The sequence below is a fragment of the Candoia aspera genome, chromosome 4 (genome assembly GCF_035149785.1).
Source record: "Candoia aspera isolate rCanAsp1 chromosome 4, rCanAsp1.hap2, whole genome shotgun sequence".
NCBI classification, from domain to species: domain Eukaryota; kingdom Metazoa; phylum Chordata; class Lepidosauria; order Squamata; family Boidae; genus Candoia; species Candoia aspera.
The window spans coordinates 43,930,591-43,955,705 of NC_086156.1; the positions used below are offsets into that span (position 1 = coordinate 43,930,591).

At 40.4% G+C, this 25,115-nt stretch overlaps 1 pseudogene; it reads right to left on the reverse strand.

Annotated features, from left to right (window-relative positions):
* Positions 1-17,856: 17,856 nt before the first annotated feature.
* On the reverse strand, positions 17,857-18,008 carry LOC134498124 (U4 spliceosomal RNA; annotated as a pseudogene).
* Positions 18,009-25,115: the final 7,107 nt, after the last annotated feature.

Consider the following 25,115-nt stretch of genomic DNA (forward strand, 5'->3'; position numbering starts at 1 on the left):
AGCTTGAGCACCTCAATGATGCCATGAGCTAAACCGTGAAGGGCCACCCTAGACGGGAAGGTCATGACAGAGAGGTCAGACTAAATGCGATCCCTGGGGAAGGTAATGGCAACCCACCCCAGTATTCTTGCCGTGAAAACTCAATGGATCAGTACAACCAGAGATATGTCGGTATACCATCAGAAGATGAGACCCCCAGGTCGGAAGATGGTCAAAATGCTACCGAGGAGGAACAGAGGATGAGTTCAACTAGCCCCAGACGTGATGACGCAGCTTGCTCAAAGCGGAAAGGACGGCAAGCGGCCGACGGTGCTGGTGGTGAACGGCGAATCCGATGTTCTAAGCATCAACACACCATTGGAACCTGGAATGTAAGATCTATGAGCCAGGGCAAATTGGATGTGGTTATTGGGGAGATGTCAAGATTAAAGATAGACATTTTGGGCGTCAGTGAACTGAAATGGACTGGAATGGGCCACTTCACATCAAATGACCACCAGATCTACTACTGTGGACAAGAGGACCACAGAAGAAATGGAGTAGCCTTCATAATTAGTAGTCAAGTGGCTAAAGCAGTGCTTGGATACAATCCAAAAAAAGAATGATCTCAATTCGAATTCAGGGCAAGCCATCTAACATCACAGTGATCCAAATATACGCCCCAACCACAGATGCTGAAGAAGCTGAAGTAGAGCAGTTCTATGAGGATCTGCAGCACCTACTGGACAACACGCCTAAAAGAGATGTTATTTTCATCACGGGAGACTGGAATGCTAAGGTGGGCAGTCAAATGACACCTGGAATTACAGGTAAGCATGGCCTGGGAGAACAAAACGAAGCAGGACATAGGCTGATAGAATTTTGCCAAGACAACTCACTCTGCATAACAAACACTCTCTTCCAACAACCTAAGAGACGGCTTTATACATGGACTTCACCAGATGGACAACACCGAAATCAGATTGACTACATCCTTTGCAGCCAAAGGTGGCGGACATCTATACAGTTGGTAAAAACAAGACCTGGAGCTGACTGTAGTTCCGATCACGAACTTCTTCTTGCACAATTTAGGATCAGACTAAAGAGATTAGGGAAGGCCCACAGGTCAGCTAGATATGAGCTCACTAATATTCCTAAGGAATATGCAGTGGAGGTGAAGAATAGATTTAAGGGACTGGACTTAGTAGATAGGATCCCAGAAGAACTCTGGACAGAAGTTCGCAACATTGTTCCGGAGGCGGCAACAAAATACATCCCAAAGAAAGAGAAAACCAAGAAGGCAAAATGGCTGTCTGCTGAGACACTAGAAGTAGCCCAAGAAAGAAGGAAAGCAAAAGGCAACAGTGACAGGGGGAGATATGCCCAATTAAATGCAAAATTCCAGAGGTTAGCCAGAAGAGATCAGGAATTATTTTTAAACAAGCAATGCACGGATGTGGAAGAAGACAATAGAATAGGAAGGACAAGAGACCTCTTCCAGAAAATTAGAAACATCGGAGGTAAATTCCAGTCCAAAATGGGTATGATCAAAAACAAAGATGGCAAGGACCCAACAGAAGAAGAAGAGATCAAGAAAAGGTGGCAAGAATATACAGACGACCTGTATAGGAAGGATAATAATATCAGGGATAGCTTTGACGGTGTGGTCAGTGAGCTAGAGCCAGACATCCTGAAGAGTGAGGTTGAGTGGGCCTTAAGAAGCATTGCTAATAACAAGGCAGCAGGAGACGACGGCATCCCAGCTGAACTGTTCAAAATCTTGCAAGATGATGCTGTCAAGGTAATGCATGCTATACGCCAGCAAATTTGGAAAACACAAGAATGGCCATCAGATTGGAAAAAATCAACTTATATCCCCATACCAAAAAAGGAAAACACTAAAGAATGTTCCACTATCGAACAGTGGCACTCATTTCACATGACAGTAAGGTAATGCTCAAGAACCTGCAAGGTAGACTTCAGCAATTCATGGAGCGAGAATTGCCAGATGTGCAAGCTGGGTTTAGAAAAGGCAGAGGAACTCGGGACCAAATTGCCAATATCCGATGGATAATGGAAAAAGCCAGGGGGTTTCAGAAAAACATCTATTTCTGTTTCATTGACTATTCTAAAGCCTTTGACTGTGTGGACCATAACAAATGGTGGGAAGTTCTTAGCGGTATGGGGATACCAAGTCATCTTGTCTGCCTCCTGAAGAATCTGTATAACGACCAAGTAGCAACAGTAAGAACAGACCATGGAACAACGGACTGGTTTAAGATTGGGAAAGGAGTATGGCAGGGCTGTATACTCTCACCCTACCTATTCAACTTGTACGCAGAACACAGCACGCGACATGCTGGGCTTGAGGAATCCAAGGCTGGAGTTAAAATCACTGGAAGAAACATTAACAATCTCAGATATGCAGATGATACCACTTTGATGGCTGAAAGCGAAGAGGAACTGAGGAGCCTTATGATCAAGGTGAAAGAAGAAAGTGCAAAAGCTGGCTTGCAGCTAAACCTCAAAAAAACCAAGATTATGGCAACCCGCTTGATTGATAACTGGCAAATAGAGGGAGAAAATGTAGAAGCAGTGAAAGACTTTGCATTTCTAGGCGCGAAGATTACTGCAGATGCTGACTGCAGTCAGGAAATCAGAAGACGCTTAATCCTTGGGAGAAGAGCAATGACAAATCTCGATAAAATAGTTAAGAGCAGAGACATCACACTGACAACAAAGGTCCGCATAGTTAAAGCAATGGTGTTCCCCGTAGTAACATATGGCTGCGAGAGCTGGACCATAAGGAAGGCTGAGAGAAGGAAGATCGATGCTTTTGAACTGTGGTGTTGGAGGAAAATTCTGAGAGTGCCTTGGACTGCAAGAAGATCAAACCAGTCCATCCTCCAGGAAATAAAGCCAGACTGGTCACTTGAGGGAATGATATTAATGGCAAAACTGAAATACTTTGGCCACATAATGAGAAGACAGGACACCCTGGAGAAGATGCTGATGCTAGGGAGAGTGGAGGGCAAAAGGAAGAGGGGCTGACGAAGGGCAAGGTGGATGGATGATATTCTAGAGGTGACGGACCCGTCCCTGGGGGAGCTGGGGGTGTTGACGACCGACAGGAAGCTCTGGCGTGGGCTGGTCCATGAAGTCACAAAGAGTCGGAAGCAACTAAACGAATAAACAACAACATATGTATATGTATATAAAACATGGCAGGAGGTTGGTTGCTGGTCCATCCCTTTTAAAACTTTTAAGTCCTTAAAATACTTTTAAGCCTGGCAGAGTTATAATATATTCTATAATGGTTTTTGGTTAAGCTTTTCTGACAAAGTAATAATTTCTATGCTTTCTGTGTGCTTATCCAAATAGTTATTTGTTAAATTTATACCCACTGCAATACGAAAGACTCTAGTTGGTTCACAATGCAAGGTAAAAACAATAATACAGTAAAATGTCCATTGTACCATTAAATCAGTAACTAAAAATAAAAACAAAACAGCTCAACATATACAGACCAGTAAACCAGTGGTGTCACTTCAAAGTCCAAAGGCTTTTTGAAATACTTTAGTTTTTGTTAACTATCCAGCAGGATGGGGGCCAACTGAATTTCCAGGAAGAGGCTCTTCCATAACACAGGGGCCCCAACTGAAAAAACAGGGTATGTAAGCTTCCACCTCTTTTGCATCCTGAAAATGGGAACCACCAGCCATTTCTTCCATGATATACAAATCTGGCAAGCTGAACCCAATTGAAGAAGGTGATCCTGCAACTACAACAGTGCCAAACCATATATGGCATTATAGATTAAACCAGCTTAGAATTGCAATTGGAAGGCAATTCAGGATTCAGAGCAGCATATCCCAGCCAGCACCTGGGCTGTTGTATTCAAGACCAATAATATTAAATTGGTATGTATAGCAATTGGAAAACTAATAATAAATATACACCAATAAGAAAACAAGTGATTTAGCTCAACTGGGTAAAAATTTACCATATGTTCCAGAAATAGGAATCTTAAGAAAGTGATGGTACTTCTGTACAATACTTCTTCCCCCCACCAAAGTTTGTTTGTTTGTTTTTAAATTTCCCAAAGGAAATTGAGGAAACAGAAAAGACAACAGAACAATGAGATACTGACATCATGTTGATATAAGATAAAGTGGAAATAAGCAAAGAAGAACCATTCCAGAGTAATAATATATTGTGAAATGGCCCTGTACTAAGTCCCAAACTGTTTACTTCAGGAGAAAGATGTAGAAAAGATGTAGAAATATGAAATCAAGGGTTGACTGATAGTAATGATAGGTACTTGGTGTAACGTACTACCTCTACTGCTTCATAAAACATTAAAAGAAAATGTTCAGTGGGTACTTTGGTTTCACTGTCTTTTATTTAGCATACATAATATTACAGTTCCATCATTTCCTCCTGTAAAGAAATCATGACATATAAAGATAAAATGATGTACTGGATGGATTCATAGGAAACCTGGACTCAGACTCCCCATATGGCCATGAAACTCATTCCTAGATCACTTGCTGTAAGAATAATATGAAGAAGGAAAGAAGCACTTCTATTGTCCTGAAGAGTAAGCCAGGATAAAACTATAATCAGTTTTAGAAACAATGATGTAGAAATGAATCAGGTTTCTTCTATATCTCCAAAACTTGAAATGTTAAAAAAAAAAAGTAGATGGACATAGAAATAAGGACTCAAAAATTTGCAACTCATAGACATGTAATTACTTGGAAGACAACATCTAATTTGCTTCTGCTAATGGATCTGCCTCCTCTTACCCTCTGGACTTACTCAAAATGCTAGTTATCTTACACAACAATGTTCATGCTAGTGAAATATTTCCAGTTTTTATTGTTTTGGGCAGCTTTGCTGCTGCTGGCAAGAGATTATATCTGAAAAATGAGTAGGAAGCATCTATTGGCTGAACCTATAACCTTCAATCTGGTTGAGAATCCCCAAATATTGTTTCCTTTTAGCACCTGCATAGTAAAATTAACATATTATTCAAATACATAAAGGAGATATCAATCAGTGTTTTATTACACCAGAATCTTACTGCCAGGACATTCAAATTAAGTACTACAAAGAGTAACAGATTGCAAACAGAATAAATACAAGCATACAGAATAAGCAACTACTGTTATCAATGACATTCTTACAAAATATAGTTCAGGACCTGGGGAACCAGGGATACATTAGCTATGTTTGAATAACACATTAACCAGTCATTTACTTAACCATGGTATAATTAAGCCAGTTTTCTGGTTTCACACAGCACATTAGCCACAAAGTAGTCAACGACATTTTAGTTTGGCATGTTGTGTCAATCCATCCATTCTCGTAAGGTTTGAAGAACACAATGAACATGTCACTTAGAAGGCTACAGTCTGCTATATACTAGCTGAGGTTTAAGGCAGCAGCCAGAAGTTTCAGTTCTAAATGCAGCTGAGAAACCAGAAATTAAGGTCAGAGTGGGACAACCATGTTACTTTTGAGAACTGCATTTCATTATGGTAATATGTATAGAATTGCGTAAGTTGGGCAATGGCCAGAAATGGGTGAGACCAGAGGGCCCCTCTGTTTCCTCCACTCACATCCACTCACTTCCCCTGTTCTACCATATACATGTATTTGGCTCACAGGGAGAAAAGGAGGGGATGATTTTATCTTTCCTTTTCCTGCTATAAAAGAAAAAAATGGAGCAAAGCCAGTTGGAAGGGGAAATTTGTGATTTTTTTTAAAACATCCTGTTTCCTGCCTTCTGGAATAATACTTTTGCTTTTGTAAATGTTTCTGTGAGAATGGGATTATTAGAATGGGAAATTTATTCTGCTTTCCTGTGTTGGGCAGATCTGAATTGAAGTATGCAAGTATATATAAACACTCCAAATCATATGACTGACTGATATCTGGCTTAGTTCTCTCTGAGCTCCCAGAAAGAGAGGTGACATCCATTTCTATGAGTGTTCAAGTTAGTCTAGTGCTAGATAATAATTAATGCTTCTTCTCTATTATGTCTATTTGTAGACATACATGAACATACTATATGTGTTAATTAACAGTATCTACCATATATGTCTCTCTGTGTGTTTCACAGCCTTATTTTCTTCTCTGGATCGAGAAGAAATTTTAATTAAGTAGAATGTGTGCTAAGCAGTTGTGACAAGATGAAGCATGAATTCCTGTGACAGATCGCTATAATTCATACGTCAACAAGTAGCATAATTCCACTGATTTAGACATAAGCAATATCTTGGATAAAAGTTAGCAGGTCTGAATTTTGGAGTACTGTATCTTTAGCAAACTATTACTCTATATTATTAGAAAATGCTATTAGAAATCAAATAACCTTGAGTAAAAATTTGTGAAATTTTTACACAGAATAATTAAAGACATTTGCAAAGCATACTGGAACAGAAATATGGAGTGGTTTAATTCTTAATTTGTAATTAATCATATTTTTAATATTTAAATGTTAGCCTGTAATGTCCTGCTTATTTTCAAATAAGAATGGAAAAGATTATATGGGATGATAGAGGAATCCTATTGTCCTCACCATCAAGGCATTTAGTTTACAAAGTTACTAGCTTGGAAGCACATTACTTGATGTGAACTGGAAGAAAAAATATAATGCTTTGAAACGGATACTTTTGACCTTGATAATTCTAGAGAAGTTGGCATTTTTCACTGAATTTAACACATTTTCTCCCTTCCATCTCTATGTTTTTTTATTTTGATTTGTACATATTATGCTTTTGATGCTGCTATACAAATAATAATAATAATTAATGATATTATCTGGGAAAAGCAATTTAAAATAGCAGTATTTCAAAGCCAGACATGGTGAAATCTTGTTAATAAAAGCCTTTGTACATAGGAGTTGCACTGAATATCTAGTCTGCTTTTTATAGTCTTATTTAAATGTTCCAGTGTTTCAAACCTTGAATTATTTACATTTCTTCTTCATTTACAATAAAGCAATATTGCAAGTGCTAAATAAAAAGGAGGGGTGAAAGAGCTCGGAGCTACAGTATCTAATTTTTATAGAAAATATCATATTTGGGTGGCATTGTGCACAGGTAACACAATATGGATCTGCCCAAATTCTCTTCCATATCTAATAATGTAATAGGAAGATTATCCTTGTTGGCAGTTTATCACTCAGACTAAACAATCCAATTACTAATTAGTCTGCTTTGCCTCTAACAGTCCAACAGATAGAACTATATGTGCGAGTTTCCATTATAAGCACATTAGTTCAGTTATGGTCATGGCTCTCTGCATTCTTGTTTCTCTTTACTTTTCTGGAGAAATGGACTAGCTCCCCACTATTTAATATAGTTAAAAGAAGAAAAATCAGAATATTTTTTGTGAATGCTGGAGCATGCAAATGACACAGGAGGTACATAAAGGATAAGTTGACTCAGATTTACAGGCTGAGGATCTGTAGTGATTGGCAGAAGATCACCATGTTAGTAGATTCAAGATACGGTACTGCCATGGCAGATAGTAACATCTAAGATACACTTGTGGACCATTGCACTGGTAGAATTGTTTCATTGGCAAGGGACATCAACAACTTAGGAATATTAGTTACTCACATATAGAGACTATCTGCTCTGCCATTTACCTTCAGTGTATTACTCTCTCACTGTGTCTCCCAAGTTCCCATATTCATTAGTTAGTACACCATTTCAGGATACACCCACAACAAAGACAGTTGCTGCCAACAAGGTATAGTATATGGAATAGTTGGGGATTAAGAATGAATAACAGTTATCAAGGTCAGTCATTGAGCAAAATGGAAGGAGTTAATTATGTTAATTGCAAAGAGGAGCTGTTGATTGGCCCTTTCAGGCTTTTAAATTATAAAATGCTTTTTCTGAGTAGCTCTTTTCCTTATATGGAGTTGTATGCTATATTCATACCAGTTCCCTTGCAAAATGGTCTAAATTGTTCCATCAGGGCACCACTGGGAGATATTTCAGGGGAAAAGAGGCCTTTTCTTTCCCCAGCCTCATTCTAATATTTTCCTTCCTCTGCAAAAAGAAACACTAATTTCCTCAAGCAGAACAAAATGAAATGATGTACAAGTAGAGTTTTGGGAAGAGAAAGCAGGTACAAAGGTCTTATAAGCCACTTCTCTGTTGGCTGGAATCTGCCTAGCACTGATATAACATCCTGCTGGAATCCTTGAAGTTTGCGCATTTATAACTGCCCTTGAGACAAATGCCCCATGACATATGATTTATTGCTGCTGGGGCTAAGTGGTTAAAGAATTCCTATGCAGAGACTCCAGTATGAGTTCCATGATCTCCCTATCTTTCTTCCTCTAACATGATTCTGTCTGTGGGATAATTAAAATACAGTTTTTTTCTCTTAGTGAGAGAGTTCGAATGTTAGCTTTCCATTTCTAAAAATTCAGTCTGGTAATACTTTCCCTTAGTGCTAAATGTACGAGCAGTAATGCTGAAAAGGCTTTTTGTACATTCAAGTGTATTTTCTTGTTTATTGCACATTGTCATGTAAGACAAAACTTTGACATGGAAAATGATTTCTAAAATTCTGTTTTGAAGTACTTGTGGACCCACCCAAAGTTTAACAAGCTAGAATTCAAACGATGTGATATATTTAGATTCATAAAATTCACATTTATCTGAACAGTCAAAAGGAAACTAATGTTTGTGCTTCAAACTACCACCAAAGGTCTGGAATGCACTGTTTACATCCTGAAACAATTACAAAAAACAATGAATTTGGAAAGCTGTTTGGGATTTGTTTTAAGCCTCTGTCTTACTCAGTTTTTGGAACAAACAACAAAGCCAGATTAAAACATATGGCAAAGGGCACAGTTTAAGTAGAGTTATAAAATTCTACTTCTGGCTCTCTAATTGTTTATTACAAGTATTTCTGTTCTTAGCTCAGAACTGATATTTAGAGATTTATATAGAATTCAAAACTAAAGAAGTCAAAACAAAATAACCAAATACAGTACAGATGAGCATTCATACAGTCAGCAATCAAAATCAATTCCCAAATGGCTGCTCAAACAAGACAGTCTTAACCAGCTTGTGGAGGGCTAATAGGGAGTGTGCCAGGTACATCTCTGAGAGCCAGATGTTCCATAACATCGGTCCACAACAGAGAAGTGACCATAACAGATGATGTGTCCTTCTAGTCAGGAAGGGATGTCTCTGAACAAACAGTAATTCCATCTTGGTGTGATTAACCATATGCTGGTTTTTACCCATCCAGACCTCACTGACTACCAGGTTAGGACTTCCACAGCATCTCCAGCCCATCCTGGGGTAGTGATGTAAAGTTACATTTTTTTTAAAAAAATGATCCCACTTTTATTATTTTTATAAATAACTCAAGGTGGGGAACATGCCTAATACTCCTTCCTCCTCCTATTTTCCCCATAACTACAGCCCTGTGTGGTGAGTTGGGCTGAGAGAGAGTGACTGGCCCAAAGCCACCCAGCTGGCTTTCATGCTTAAGGTGGGACTAGAACTCACAGTCTCCTGGTTTCTAGCCTGGTACCTTAATTGATGATACCTCACTCTAAACCAGTGGCTGAACTCCATCAGTGGCTTTATATGGATGTAAGAAAGTATTGAAGAAAGAGCTGAGACCTGCAGTATCCCATGCTGGAGAACTCAACAGCTTGACTACTTCTCCCCAGTCACTTCTGACTTGAACTGCTCATTAATATATAAGCAGACTACTGCCGAATGCTGCCTCCAGCTCCTAGCCCCCATAGGCCGTGCTGTAAGATACCAAAATACCAAAACTAGAAGGGTGCACTCCTACCCTATAGAACCTGAAGTAGATCGTCTACCAGAGTACCAAATGTTGTTTTCATCCCACATTAAGATCTGAATCCAGATCGCAAAAATCATCCATTTCATCAGAGATCCTCTGTAGTTGATCTACCACCATCTTCTCTACAGCCTTCCTCAGAAAGAGGAGATTGGAGACTAATAGTTTTATAGCAAGATATAGGAAAGAGGATTTCTTCAAGAAATGAACAGTGCACCACCAACTTTTTCCTCTCAAAGAAACTTTGAGAGGGTCCTGATGCCACCTGTCTTGAAAAAGGTGGTGGTGCACTGTCCGTCTCTTGAAGAAACTTTGAGATCCTTCAGGATCCAGCCTTTCAGATCCAGCCACTGATATACATCCTTGCTGCCCAAAAGATTCAGGGCAGGCAAAGTTCCAGATCACATGTAGTGACATACTACTTAGAATCCTCTCCACTCCCTTGATTTCTAATATTACATGTCTTATTTGACATAGTCCTTGCCCCCTTATGTGCTTTTTTTTATTTTATTGCATGTGAACAACTTCAAGATACATGAGTTGGTCTATTTTAATAGAGATGTGCATATGGTTTTGATTGTTCCATTAGATGAATAAAATTGCTCCTGGAGGCAAGAGTGCTTTACATATGTAAAGAATGTATTGGGTAGCGATAAATACAGGTAGTCCTTGCTTAATGACCATTCTTTCAGTGACCATTCAAAGTTGCGACAGTGCTGAACAAAAGGTATTTATGCCTGGTTCTTGAAGTTATGGCCGTTGGCGCACCCCTGTGGCCACATGATCAAAATTTGGGCACTTGGCAGCCCACCCTCATTTACAACAACAGGGTGTGCTTCAACAAACCCCACCCACCTATCTCACCCCGATCTCTGCCGTTTTGGCCCCCTGCACTCTGCAGCCCCTGCTGCCCTGCACTCTGCTGCTCCCAGTTGTGCTGCACGAAGCCATGAACACCCCAGCACCAAAGTACAAAGTTGCAGTCGCCCCAGCCCAGCACCACAGTGCAAAGCCCCTGCCACCCTAGCTGCAGCCACCCTCGCTGTCCTGAACTCCGTGGCCCCTGCCACCCTGCACTCCACCACCCCTAGGTGACCTTTGCCGTCTTGCTCCCACTGCTGACAAGGTGCGCCTAGCTTGGCCCTTCATGAGGCAGCTGCTGGCCACACAGGGCCTTCTTCCCAAGGTTGCGTGCAGCCTTCCTGAAGCCTCGCAAGGTTTCCACATGAGACCTCAGGAAGGCCTTGCATGGGCAGCAGCTTCACGCCTCTAGGCTGGGACAGCCAGGGCTTTTCGCCTCAGGGCCTAGGCAGCTGCAGCTTCACACTGCAGTGCTTGGTTGGGCTGGGGCAGCTGCGGCTTTGCAAAGGGCTAGGCCAGGCATGCCTTGTCAGCAGCGGGAGGAAGAAAATGCAGAAGGTAAGCTGGGTGCGGCGGGCCGCAGCAGCCATTTACCCGCATTGACTTTGCTTGTTGGAAGCTGGCAGGAAGTTGCAAGGAGGTGCTTGCTTACGATTCACGACGGCAACAAGGACTGTCGGCATTGCTATCACTAAGCGATGTGGTCACATGATGTCATGCTTTATGATTGCATCGCTTAGCTACAGAAGTTCCTGTCCCAATTACCGTTGTTACCTGAGGACTACCTGTACAGTACTATATCTAGAAAAACCCAAGGTGAAATATTGTTATAGTGATGCTGGGCAATAATCTCTTACAGAATGGTAAAAACTGGAAATAATCTTTGCTCTTCTGAAGTCTGTACATCACTGAAATCTCAGAAGTGATATCAACATTTGAGAGGTCAGGCAGAATCCTATAAGCGCTATCTCATGTTGATGCTCAACCCAAAATCAAAGGAAAATATTTCTTTTGAGGGTTTAAATGCACAGGATAAAGGCATGAAGCAACTCCTGCCTTTGATCCAAAGAAAACGCTTAGCTAACTTTAAAGCTGGAGGGGGAAAAAGTCTGCAAATCTTATTTTCTCCTCTCTGTTGTTTTGTTGTGAATTTGGCACTACACAAGGAGGAAACTGGGCCCTTTGTTTCTAGTTCTGATTTCTCTTGGATGAAGCAGGCTGCTTATTTCAAAAATATTTTATCACAATGCCTTTTTCCTCAGCTGTGCTGTTTGCAATATTTGTTGCCAAGAGCCAGCGGTACTTATGCAGGAAGAGTTATTTTGAGGGACACACTTTGTTCTTTGTTACATCAGAGCAATTCCATTTATTTAAGCTGGTTGGAAATCATTTTAGGAGAGTAGCTGAACTTTTGGGGGACAGGAGGATTAATCTCTTTAGTACTTAATATAAGCATGAACCCACTTTCAGGGCTTTTGCTACAAGTCTGAGTAGGAAATGTCATTCCTTTATAGCAGTACATACAATATTTGTAAAACCACATTTTAAAAATAATGCTTAAGCCTCAATCATAGTATACCAGTACTCAAAAAGAATCCTCCACTGTCTCATCATTTAGTGCTACGTATACCACTTGAGAAATAATAGACACATTCCTTCATGCTTATATGGGCTATATATGCCTGAGAAAGGACTCCACCCGATCACAAATGCAAATGTGTTCATTTTGAGTCACACCTTAATGTAGCTGGAAGAGTGAGATTCAGAAATTAAGGGAGTACCTCTTGGAGTAAAACATAAAGATTGGCAATAGGAGTGCATTATGTATTTTGTTAATTCTCTACTAAATATCTAATGCATGTCTATTTTGAGTGGGACAAATATGATGCAGGCAGCTCTTACTCTGTCTCTCATTCCGATGTGGCAGAGAAGAAAATCCGGATTAATAACTTTTATAGATCTTAACCTATGCCAGACCCACTGAGCTTTAACATATTTTTTCCTCTTTCTTTTTTAATATCAGCCTAATTCCAGAACATGCAAAGTAAGAATACGTGTCTTCTAAGCATGTACAAATTGATGGTTCCTTGGATAAACAGCTAGCCTTTCCTACTTGGGCTTCAGAACCACTTCATATATAGGCTTGAGAACTATTCTAATTTTCTTTTTAAGATCCTACTTAAAGTTTTTTGTTTGTGATACTTTAACAAGAGAGGGTGTTCCTTCTTTTGATGTTTTGCTTTGTTGGGGAAACCACATTCCGTTAGGGATAATCTATCAGTGACCAGAGTAGGTGTAACACATACTAAAAGTAAACATCTAATACCTCATCTGTCTCTGAGTACACACACTCAGCTTTAAAATGGTAGGATGCAAATAGCTCTTTCTACATGGTCTGAAACTTCTAGGGCATACTTACTGAATATGATGAGAATTAGAGTCAAACACGTCTGGAGGGAATCAAATTGGAGGTGGTTGATTTAGCACCCCGTAGTAAGACTTCTCTTTAAAAGAATCCCCTGTGATAAAGAGACTACTGAATATCTGCCCCTCACTGGCAGGGTCAAAAAGTCAAGATCATCTCTTGCAATCAACACTAATAACATGCAAACATGTTGTAGCATTTGTATTTTTTGTTTTTTTTTAAGAGTTTGCTGTTATTCTGTGTTTATTACGTATGACTATGAGTATAGTGTCTTGCTCTCTTCAATTTTCTTATTTCCTGGTATGCACAAAACATAATTTTTCTGGTTCAGATTCATATTTTTTTTATCATTTCTCCACTAAGCTATAATTTTAAAAGCAGCCCAAATTCAAGCATTTAAATAAACCAAATAATGAATATTCCATAAAGAAAGTAATTAACTATGTTAATACCTGAATAATTTTGATAAGAATAATTCCTTGAAAATAGATATGAAACCTAGGCAGTGGAAGAAACTGAAGGCATTTCCTTAATATAAAAGGGAAAAAAAATCTTTCAACACCTCTGTAAACTGTAACTTAGCCCTTAAAGCATGAAACTTTTCAGAGAAGGACCTGGGTATTGCAGCATTTGTTTTATATTATTTGTTGTGCATATTTACTGTTTATAGCTTGCATGAATATAACTCTGTCATTGGCTTATTTTTTATCATATGTCTTAAAGAAACAAGTTTGTACATGTAATAAAACTGTATAGGACTTATTTATGTGTTTTACGTACTACCAGGTAGAATAATCTCTTCTACTAATCAAGCTGTTAAACTGAGTTGTTCCTTATGCTTGAGTTATCGGTGCAGCTGCCTCATTCATGTAGCTACAACTCCTTGTACAGACCTGTTTACACATGCACATTCTTCATTTTAGCTGCCATGACTTGGCAATTGGCAACTGAATGTGTGAACTGCCCTTGGGGTGATGTTTGGGGTTTTATTGCTATATTGACATTTCTAGTTTTGTATGTTGTACAACTGTGTGAATCTGTATAATTATGGATTTATTTAATTATAAGGGAATGAAGAAATGAATATTTCTTCCTGCATTTTTATTTTTTCAAGTGGGTTTGAATACAGTCCACAAGAATGGCACACAAAGAAATTCTGTTCATGTGTTCCCAGGGACAAATCAGGAACAACTTGCCACCCCCACCTCTTGCCATTGGAAAGACATTTCTGTATCAACTCAGAGTTTGCTTCTAAATGGGAAGCCACGAAGGAAGCAAACAGCAGATAATTACACTGCAGAAATCCTGTGTGTCCAAATTACACATGTTTATGCCTATAACTGGTGTTGACAGACCCATCTTACTGTAATGTGGTCTTAAAACTCTTCAGCTTTGTCAGGTTTCTTGCACTCTATATTTCCACACATTCCACAAATTCACTTGGAGTTGAAGCATATTGGCCAGCATCAATGATACTTACAGTTCAAGGGAATACCTTAGCTATCTATCAGTATTCAAGTTAGTACAGGGCACTACATCATCATTATTTTCAAAGCACCTTGGGGGGCATTTCATCTTTGTGTTCAAAATAATCATCAGGTTCAAGTTCAATTTGCTTTTCTTGTGGAAATGTTTGTAATGCAGCATTCCTAATTAATGGATTATATCAAGCTTTCTGTTGTCCTCCTTTTGGGGATAGACATTTTCTTTCTGTCTATCACCAAAGCTTTGCCTGTCACTTACTTCTGCATAAGTCTTTCCAGATCACCCAACTAGAAAGCAACTGAAATAATCTCTTTAAACTTTTATACACCTGTCAGCTACACATTATTAGATGAAAAAGAATGAGGAAATACATCACCAGAAAAAGGAAGAAAAGTGTTACAGATTTGCATTGCACTTTATACATGATAACAAATTTATAGATGCCCATTTGGAATAGTTAATATAACTTGAACACAAAAAGCGAAAACAAAAAAACCCCTTAAATATAAACTGGTAAAACAAATAAAGGACATTAGGAAAGAAGGCAAGTGCTGATTTTTACTTTGGCAAGTTTTATTTCCATATAAGACCTACAGGTATGAACAGATCTGTCATCACTGGCCCTGAATCAGCCTGAAAGACAGGCAGAGATGCCATTTTTATATGGTTTTTTCTGAAAGAAAACTGCTTAAAAATATACTATTTCAAGCAATGTGGTAGAAAACTTATAAATTATTCTAGAAAGTTTTATGAAAACATGAGCACAGAACATTTTGAAAATGAATGTCTGGAATCTTAAGTAGCTCAGTCAGTAACACTGTTATCTTAGTGTGTTTCATATGTAAACCAAATTTGAGTATGATGATCTTGCAGAGAGCTTGTAGATACTAATTTGATTTTCCTTTGTGTTTGTACAGTGTTTGTTATGTACTTTGCATTTTATTTATGCTTGGAATTTGCCTCATATGTGAATTATTAAGAAGTTACGGGCACTCACCATGCTGCGGAAGAAGAGCTAAGGAACTTTCAGAGTATAATGGCATTTATGAGATGTTTCGATTAAAGACTTCAGGACATCTAGTTACTGATGTTGGCATGCAGGAAAAGTAAATGCAAATGTGCAGTGACAGAATTATAGTGATAACATGGAACATAAGAAGCATGAATGTGGGAAAGCTCAACACAGTGAAAGAGGAAATGAATGAATTGCACATTGACATCATAGGCAACAAATTGAACATGGACTCATATTGATCACTTTCAGTTAGAAGATCATACTATACTAATTTGGACATGAAAAAGAAAGAACAGCATTGTTGCTTTCATATTTAGGAAGGTTATAGCAAAGGCAATACTTGGATACAATGCAGTCAGTGACCAAATAATATCAGTTAAACTTCACAGAAAACACTTTAATATGATGTTTATTCAAATGTATGGTCCAACTGCTGATGCAGAAAAGGAGTTTAACAAGGTTTATGGACAAGTTCAGTCTTGTAGTTGGAGACTGGAATGTCAAGGTTAGAAATAGTAAGGAGGAGAATGTAGTTGGACTGTATGGCCTAGGAATTAAAAATAAGAATGATTTATCAGTTTCTGCCAATCGAGTTATTTCTTCATGGCTAACATATTCTTCATATAACCAGAATGATGCCAATATAAATGGACATCACCAGATGGAAGACACAGAAAACAATTTGTATTATTGGTAGAAGGAGATTGAAGAGTTCAGTTATAATAGGAAATATGTGGCCAGAGGCTGACTGTGGAACAGATCAGGAACTGTTCATGTGTGGGTTCCAAGACAAGATAAAGTGGAAGAACAATACCAACTAATTTCCATAATATGATCTTGAGCATATACCTGCCATTTTCAAGGAGAGCATCAGGAATCACTTTGGAGTCCTGAACCTCATAGATATGGAACCAGAGGAACAGTGGAATGAAATCAAAGAAGTTGTTAAGGACAAAAGTAAAATAAGACTGCCAAAGACCAAGAAACAGAAGAAACCAAACTGAATGTCAGAACAGATGGTGGAAATTGCCAAGAAGAGAAGAGAAGCCAAAGCCAAGAAAGATAAATATCTCAGACAGGAAATTAACAAATAATTTCAGAGAGGTGTTAGAAAAGACAAGGATCAGTATTAAACAATATTTGTAAAGACACCAAAGATGGAGATGGTAAAACAAGGAAAGTTTTCCAAAAGATCTCCAAACTCATAAGGAGGTTCCTGCCACAAATTTGTATACTAAAGGATGCCAATGGACACAGTAACTGAAACAGAAGATCAAACAAAGAATTGAGTATACTGAAATTCTATGCAATAAGAATGTCAAAATCCATGTTAGCTTAAAAGATATACTTTATTTACAAGAATCTCTAATACTAGAAGCCTTTATCAACTTGGAAGGCTATAGAAATATGGCAAGCAATAGAAGAAGAATCAGTAAAAGTTCTAACCAAACTATGTCAGCAAATCTAGAGAACAACACAATGGCCAACAGAGTGGGAGAGGTTAGTCTACATACCAATATCAAAGAAAGGAGACTTAACAATGTGCAAACTATCGCACGGTATCTTTAATTTCACATACTAGCAAAATAATGCTTAGGATCATCTAACATGAATTAAAGCTGTACATGGAAACAGAAATGTCAGATGTTCAAGCTGGTTTTAGAAAAGGCTGAGGAACAAGAGACATTATCGCTAATGCATACTGAGTAATTGAGAAATCCAAAGAATACCCCAAAGAAGTCAATATGTGCTTCATTGAAAGGCCTATAGAAAGGCTTTTAATTGTGCCAGCCATGTCAAGCTGTAGAATGTTCTTAGAAAAATGGGAATCCCAGAATGTCTCATTGTCCTTATGCAAAACCTTTACGCAGGACAGGATGAAACATGGTGAAACAGGCTGGCTCCAGGTCAACAATGGAGTGAGACAAGCCTGTATACTCTTCCTTGGGATGCCTTGGCATTGGCCTTTTGAGGCAGCTAACGTGAGGTTCATGCAGGCTGGTTCTGCACCTAGGTAGCCCCCCTGAAGCCTGGATATCAGTCCAACTGGTTTATAGTAATAGGCATAGTACTGATTTAGAAGATTGCCTATCGGATCCTAAAAGGTTTATCCAGAAATTTTAAAATTTTCCTCCTCTCTTCATCTACTAGGCAAAACAATGCATTCCTAAAAGTGTGTAAATATAATTAGTAAAAGAAATTAAGAACTTTGGATGGTTATTTGTTCTCTTGGGTGTTCTCTGATGTGATCAGAATTCCAGAATGTGCTTTTCCTCATAGCTGAGTGTGTTTTAAGTCATCAAGGTGGGGAATTGGGAAAAAGTTTTCAATTAGCAAGAATCATGCCTTGGATAAATCTCATTGGCTACAATGCTGCCACTGAGCAAAGTTAGCTGAGTGTGAAATATTGTTGGATATTGGCTGGATATCTGCAAATAAAAGAATGACAGATTTAAGAATTTGAAAAAGAGATTCTTGTTAATTCAAGTACACCAGATCCCCCTGCTTTTCTTTCTGTTCTTCTGATCCATATTTATTAGAGAGCCAGTTTGGTCTAGTGGTTAAGGTGCTGGGCTAGAAACCAGGAGACTGAGAGATCTGGTCCCGCCTTAGGCATGAAAGCCGGCTGGGTGACCTTGTGCCAGTCACTCTCTCTCAGCCCAACTCACCTCACAGGGTTGCTGTTGTGGGGAAAATAGGAGGAGGAAGGAATATTAGGTATGTTCACCACCTTGAGTTATTTATGAAAATAATAAAGGTGGAATAAAAAATAAATAAAATTTTTCGTTCTGCAATAGCCATTTAGAATCTCACTAATTTATTTTCTAACTCATCTTTATTATTTTTATAAATAACTCAAGGTGGGGAACATAGCTAATACTCCTTCCTCATTCTATTCATCTACCTCATGGCCTATAATCTTTCTATAATAATTTGGCTCTAGTTTTTTTTAAGCTATATGTATCTTCATAATTTCAACAAAATGCCATTAACTGCAGTCTGTAAGATAATGATTCATTCACTTTTATTTTTATTTTGTGTTGAGGGGAAGCATATTTTTTTCTTCATTGGCAAGTTGGAATGCTTGTGTCCTCCCGCAGCTTGTTATCAAAAGCACAAAAAAGATATTGTTAGAGTATCATGGATATGGAGCATGGATTGGTAAATGGACACAAAACCCAGGATAGTTTTGTTTGTTTGTACAAGAATAAGGGCAAGTAAAAAATTGTTCATGTTTTCATAGAATCATAAAATATAAGGAATGGAAGTTACCATCTCATCCAGTCCCTTGCCCAGTGCAGTAATCCATTATTAGAGGGCTATCCAGCCTCTTTAAATAACTCCAGTAAAAGATTCACCACCTCCTGAGATAGTCTGTTCCATTATTGAACACCTTTTCCCTGATATCCATCCAAAATCTATGTCCTTGAAATTTAAACCCATTGTTTCATGTCCTGTTTTAAGGAACAGCTCAGAACAATTCTCCCCCATCTTCTATATGACACTCTTTCACATATTAGAAGAGAACTATCATTTCTCTCCATAGTTTTCTCTTTTCTGGGATAAACATACCAAATGCTTTCAACACTTGTTCCTCATATGTTTTTCCTTCCAGCCCTTATAATCTTGGGTGCCCTTCCCTGAACACACTCCAGTTTGTCAGTATTCTTCCTGAAATGTGCCCAGAACTGGATGGAATATTCTAGGTGCAGTCTCATCAATGCAGAATGAACAATGACTTTTCTTGAACTTGACACTATTTTTCTGTTGATGCATCCTAGGATTGCATTTGCTTTTTTTGCAGCTGTATCACACTGTTGGCTCATTTTCAGCTTGCAATCAATCAAAACACCCAGATCCTTTCTACCTGTATTGGTGCCCAGAAAGTTATTTCCCCCAATCCTGTACTTAGGCCTTTGATTTTTCCTAATGAAATGTAGGACACTGCATTTGATCCTTTGAAATTCATCTTTTTGGTTTCTGCCCTGTGTTCCAGCTTGTCAAGATCCTCCTCTTATTCAAATGTTGTGGTGCAATTCTGAAAGCAAAAACGGAGTACAAAAATCTGTATATTAGGTGGAGGTATACACAAAATGCTTATATTAGTAAAAATAAGGTACAAAGGCAGCATGTTGTAAAAATGTGCTTGAAAAAAGTGCCCCCAAGATACTTTTGCCCCCCCCCAAAGCATTAAGTAGCTGAAACATGCAAAAAAAAAAACACACAAACCCATATGTAAAAAAATGTATTTTTAAAAAATATGAAACTGATGTGGAAATGCAGTTAGGCAAACTCTAGACTAGAATAATGAGAATGAGAGAAATGGAAATGGAAATATTGGTCTATTCTTAGTATTTTATAGTGGTACAGAAAGCAATTTTATCGCATTAGGCTAAGCAATTCTATACCAATTGTGCTGAGATGGGGGAGTATGCAGCTGTTAGGGAGAGATACAACTGTATTTTATGTGTTCTCATCCAAGGATAGGAGAGAGGAAAGCAGATGTCCTTGAAAATTCAGCCAATTCCACCCATTAGGGAAAGTGCTAGTGCTGCTCCACGTGCACAGAGTAGGTGGAATCCAATGCACTTGCACCAATGAAGTGTATACTCCATAGCACAATAGATACAGGACATGCGAACTGATGTCACCATGTTCCCAGTGCATCAACTCCAGAGACTCAGCATGCACCGAACCTGAAATTCCCAATCTCTAGGCATACCTTCTGCCAGCAGTTTGAATCCAGGCATGCTCCTTGTGAGCAGTGTTTGGAGCAAAACACATTGGAAGGAAGGACAACCAACACAACAAAGAATCCCACATAGCCCCCAGGGAAAAACAAGGGAAGGCATAGACATAGGCAGAGGCTGTTCTCCAAACAAGCTTAACTGGCTCATAGGGGTTGTCATGCATTGTGAGAATTGCATATCCCAGTTAATTGACCTAGGCAATTAACTTGGGGAGAGTAATTTTAGCACCACACAGCCCTGTTTTGAGGTGGGGGGGTGAAATAAACTGCTTCTTCCTAGTCAACTAATTTCCCCCATTACAAACATGCTCCTTAATTAAAGGTTAACTTTTCCCCCCCTAATATCCATAAACGAGAGGGGGCCACTCTAAGTATTCTGTCTCTCTGGCTGTTTCAGTTTCTATCCTCCAATGAGTAAGATGAAGTTTACCCCCACCCACCCACATTCTTTGTCCTTTGTTTCATCCTCTCTCATGTAGTTGGGTTTACAAATGAAAAAAGAGATGGAGGTCCTAGAGCAGCCTTGTTTTTCTGAGTGGCAAGAAAAGAGTGTTAACTCTAAATGGCAATCAGAGTTGTTAACATTTCGAAGTATTACACTTGATCGCCCTTGAGTGTACAATGGACATTTTAATAGCACATGTGAGAGAGATTCTACTCCAAGTTTGAACAGAAACAAGTTCAGCTTTTGTACGGGCAGTTTATATATCTACCATTTGTCCTAATTGGTAGCGCCTCAATTCAGGCCAAAGTAAATAGTCTCCTATGTGGGGTATATAAGATGTTAAAGAAATATCAAAGGATAGTTGAGGGAGGAGGAATGATTCTGCTATAAAAGAGATGGCTGTATATCGCTATGTGTAATGATTGCCTATGCTAACAGAGTCAGACTCACAAGCAGGTACTTAATGATATCTGATTTATTGTAAGAATAGTATGCAAATACAGAGAAAGCTGAGAATGAGTAAAAGCATGCCAAATACAAACTAAAAACCCTCGGCTCAAAACGTAATCCCTCCCCTCGCCCAGCCGTAGCAAACTCTTCCCCCCCCCCCCCCCAGGTGCTGGTAACCGTTTTCTACTGATCCTGGGAAAGTAACCTTGAACACAATGAGATAACCCAAACACATTCCAAACCAGCAGCCAACAGATAACAAACTCCCCGAGATGGAATCCTCCTCCCTTCCCAGATCAAACACGTATCAGGTAAATGACATGCAAAACGTTATGATGTACCAGGAACATTGGAACGGTGAACATGACATACCGCCCCCCCCAAAATATTAAGGAGCAGGTTTCATCGGATAAGCAACATGAAAGCGTCTAACTAAAACAGGAGATTTAACATCGCGGGCAGCCACCCACTCAGGGTGGGGGAAATGCTTCCATCGAATTAGGTACTGCAAAGTGCCATGAAGCCGACGAGAATCCAGGACCTCCTTCACCTCAAAATGTTGTTGTCCGTCCATCATAATCGGCACAGGAGGTGTAGGTTGGAGATGCCAGCGATCGGAGTGGTTGACAGGCTTGAGCAAGCTGCAATGAAAAACAGGATGTAAATGTCTAAGATTGTGTGGCAAATCCAATTTAAACGTGACAGGGTTTACGACTCCCACAATGGGAAAAGGACCAACAAATTTAGGAGCTAATTTCTTCGAGGGTTGAGGAGACTTAATGAACTTGGTGGAAAGGTAGACCTTATCACCGACTTTAAAGGCAGGTTGAAGGGCTCGTCTCTTATCAGCATGCAGTTTATAGGCAGACTGGGCATCTGCCAACGCTTGTTGAATTACTGGCCAGGAATCAGCCAGGTGTGCAGCCCAATCCGAAGCAGAACAGGGCGGTGTAGTGGGCTGAGGCAAATCAGGAATGGGCACAAAATCCCGGCCAAAAACAGTACGGAACGGGGTGTGTCCTGTGCTCTGGTGGACAGCGTTGTTGTAAGCCACTTCAGTGAAAGGCAGGAGATCAACCCAATTGTCCTGCTGATAGTTAACAAATGTTCGCAAAAATTGTTCAAGGGTCGAATTAAGAGCCTCTGTAGATCCGTCAGTCTCCGGATGCGACGCAGTGGACAACGCCTGTTTGGTGCCCACCAGCTTTAAAAATGCCCTCCAAAACTGGGAAGTAAACTGTGTCCCGCAATCTGTGACCAAGCGGGAGGGGCTCCTGTGAATCCTGTAGATGTGGACTAGGAAGAGGCGGGCTAATTGCTGAGCAGACGGAATGGAGGCACAGGGAATGAAATGGGCTTGTTTAGAAAAGTAGTCCTTCACCACCCAAATCACAGTCTTTCTCTGACTAGGAGGCAAATTGACAATAAAATCCATGGAGATCTCCTCCCAAGGACGGGAGGGACTGGCCACTGGCTGCAGCAAGCCTTGCGGTTTGCCCCCCTTCTGTTTTGACATGGCACAGACAGGACAAGAAGCAACATAGTCTTTGACATCACGTCTCAATGTTGGCCACCAGAATTGCCGGTGCACCAGGTGTAAGGTTTTCACAAAGCCAAAATGACCAGCCACTTTATCATCATGAGATCTACTCAAAATCTCCCTTCGCAAACTGTCAGGGACATAGAGGCGGTTCTGCTTCCATGCGAAGCCTCTGTCAAATGTAACATTGTCTCTATTCGCTTGCAACCAAGTGTCAGATTTCAGTTCGGAGAGAAACTGTTGTTGCAATTGCGAAGGAATCGACAGCCTTCCCCCAGCCGGTGAAACTGAAGCTGAGGGCAGCTGCGCACGAGTCTGACTGCGTGTGACAGCTTGCATACCCAACTGGGGTTCTGTCCACAGTGTACCCACAACATCAGGTACCTGAACCGAATCCTGGGGCAGGCGGGAAAGCGCATCAGCCAGGAAGTTGTTCTTTCCCGGAATGAACTTCAACTTAAAATCAAAGCGGCTGAAAAACTGAGCCCAACGGATTTGCTTAGGACTGAGCTTACAGGGCGTACTAAGCGCTTCCAAATTTTTATGGTCAGTCCAAACCTCCAAAGGACATTTGGCCCCCTCTAAGAGGTGGCGTCATGTGTCCAAAGCAGCCTTGACTGCAAAAGCCTCTTTTTCCCAAACATGCCATCGCCTTTCCATCTCAGAAAATTTGCGGGACAAATACGCACAGGGCTTCAGGCAGCCTGCAGCATCCGCCTGCAACAAAAGTGCTCCAATGGAGAAATCGGAAGCATCCACTTGAACCACAAAGGGCTTAGTGGGATCAGGGTGTTGCAGAATAGGTTAAGCAGTGAACAGGCTTTTAAGTTTGTTGAAAGCCAACTGGCACTCAGGTGTCCAATTGAGCGACGCTCCCGGGTTCTTCACCTTCCGTGTGTCCCCCAGCCCCTTTGTTCGTAATAAATCAGTGAGAGGCAATGCAATTTCTGCAAACCCCTGGATGAACTGGCGATAATAGTTGGAAAAGCCAAGAAAACTCTGGAGCTGCCTGCGAGTACATGGGCGCTCCCACTCCAAAATAGCTTGAAGTTTTGCAGGGTCCATTTCAATACCCTTGTCGGAAATTCTGTACCCCAAATAGTCAAGCTGAGTCTTATGAAATTCACACTTAGATATTTTAGCATAAAGCTCAGCCTTTCTCAGTTTGCTAAGCACCTGTTTCACCAAACGCTCATGTTCCTCCATCGTTTCAGTATAAATCAAAACAGCATCCAAATAGACCAGTACCCCTTTGAACAAATGTTCATGTAACACTTCATTGATCAATTGCATAAATATCCCAGGTGCCCCCGCCAAACCAAACGGCAAAACCTTGTACTGGAAAGAACCCAGAAGACAATTGAAAGCAGTCTTCCACTCATCCCCCTCCCGTATACGGATACAGAAATATGCTTCCCTCAAATCCAGCTTAGAGAAGATTTTCCCCTTGGCCAGATGTGCTAACATGTCCTTTATTATTGGCAGAGGATATTTGTTCAATATTGATACCGCATTTAATCCGCGGTAATCTGTACAAAGTCTCAATGTCCCATCCTTCTTTGCTCAGAACAAAATGGGGGCGTCCACTGGAGAATTCGCTGGTTCAATAAAACCCCTGGCCAAGTTTTTGTCCACAAACTCCCGCAGCGCCGCCAGTTCCTTTTGTGTCATGGCATAGATTTTGGGCTTGGGTAGTTGTGCATCTGGGACCAACTCTATGGCACAGTCAGTTTTTCGATGAGGTGGGAGTTGGTCCGCCTCCTTCTCACTAAACACATCTGCAAAACTCTGGTATTGCTCCGGCAAGCCTTCCAGTGGGGTGGCAGCGAAATGCGGGGTTGCTGCCGCCGCCCTCCCCACTGCAGCCTCCGGAGCGTCGTCGTCTCCAGGGGCTTGATAGAAACCATCCCCAAAAGTCAAAGTCCTGTGCACCCAATTTATATATGGGTTTTGCTGGACCAACCAAGGAATCCCCAGAATGACCAAAGGACCCCCCACAGGCGCCACTACAAACGGCAGCCCCTCACGGTGGCTGCCCATTTGCAATGCCACCATGCCCGTGGAATGGGTGACTGGCTTCCCCCCCACCGTAGAACCATCCAGCTGGGTAAAAATCATGGGACGTTTTAATGGAAACCTGGGTAACTCCAAAGCAGCCACCACGTCAGGGTGCATCAAGCAACGTGAACACCCTGAATAGATCAAAGCCCACAGTTCAACAGTTCTTGTGCGGGAGCCTAGCTTCACTTTCACTGTCAGTGTGGGATAGTTGCCACTCACCGAAATGTGGTCGCGCCCTTCCTCTACCACCTG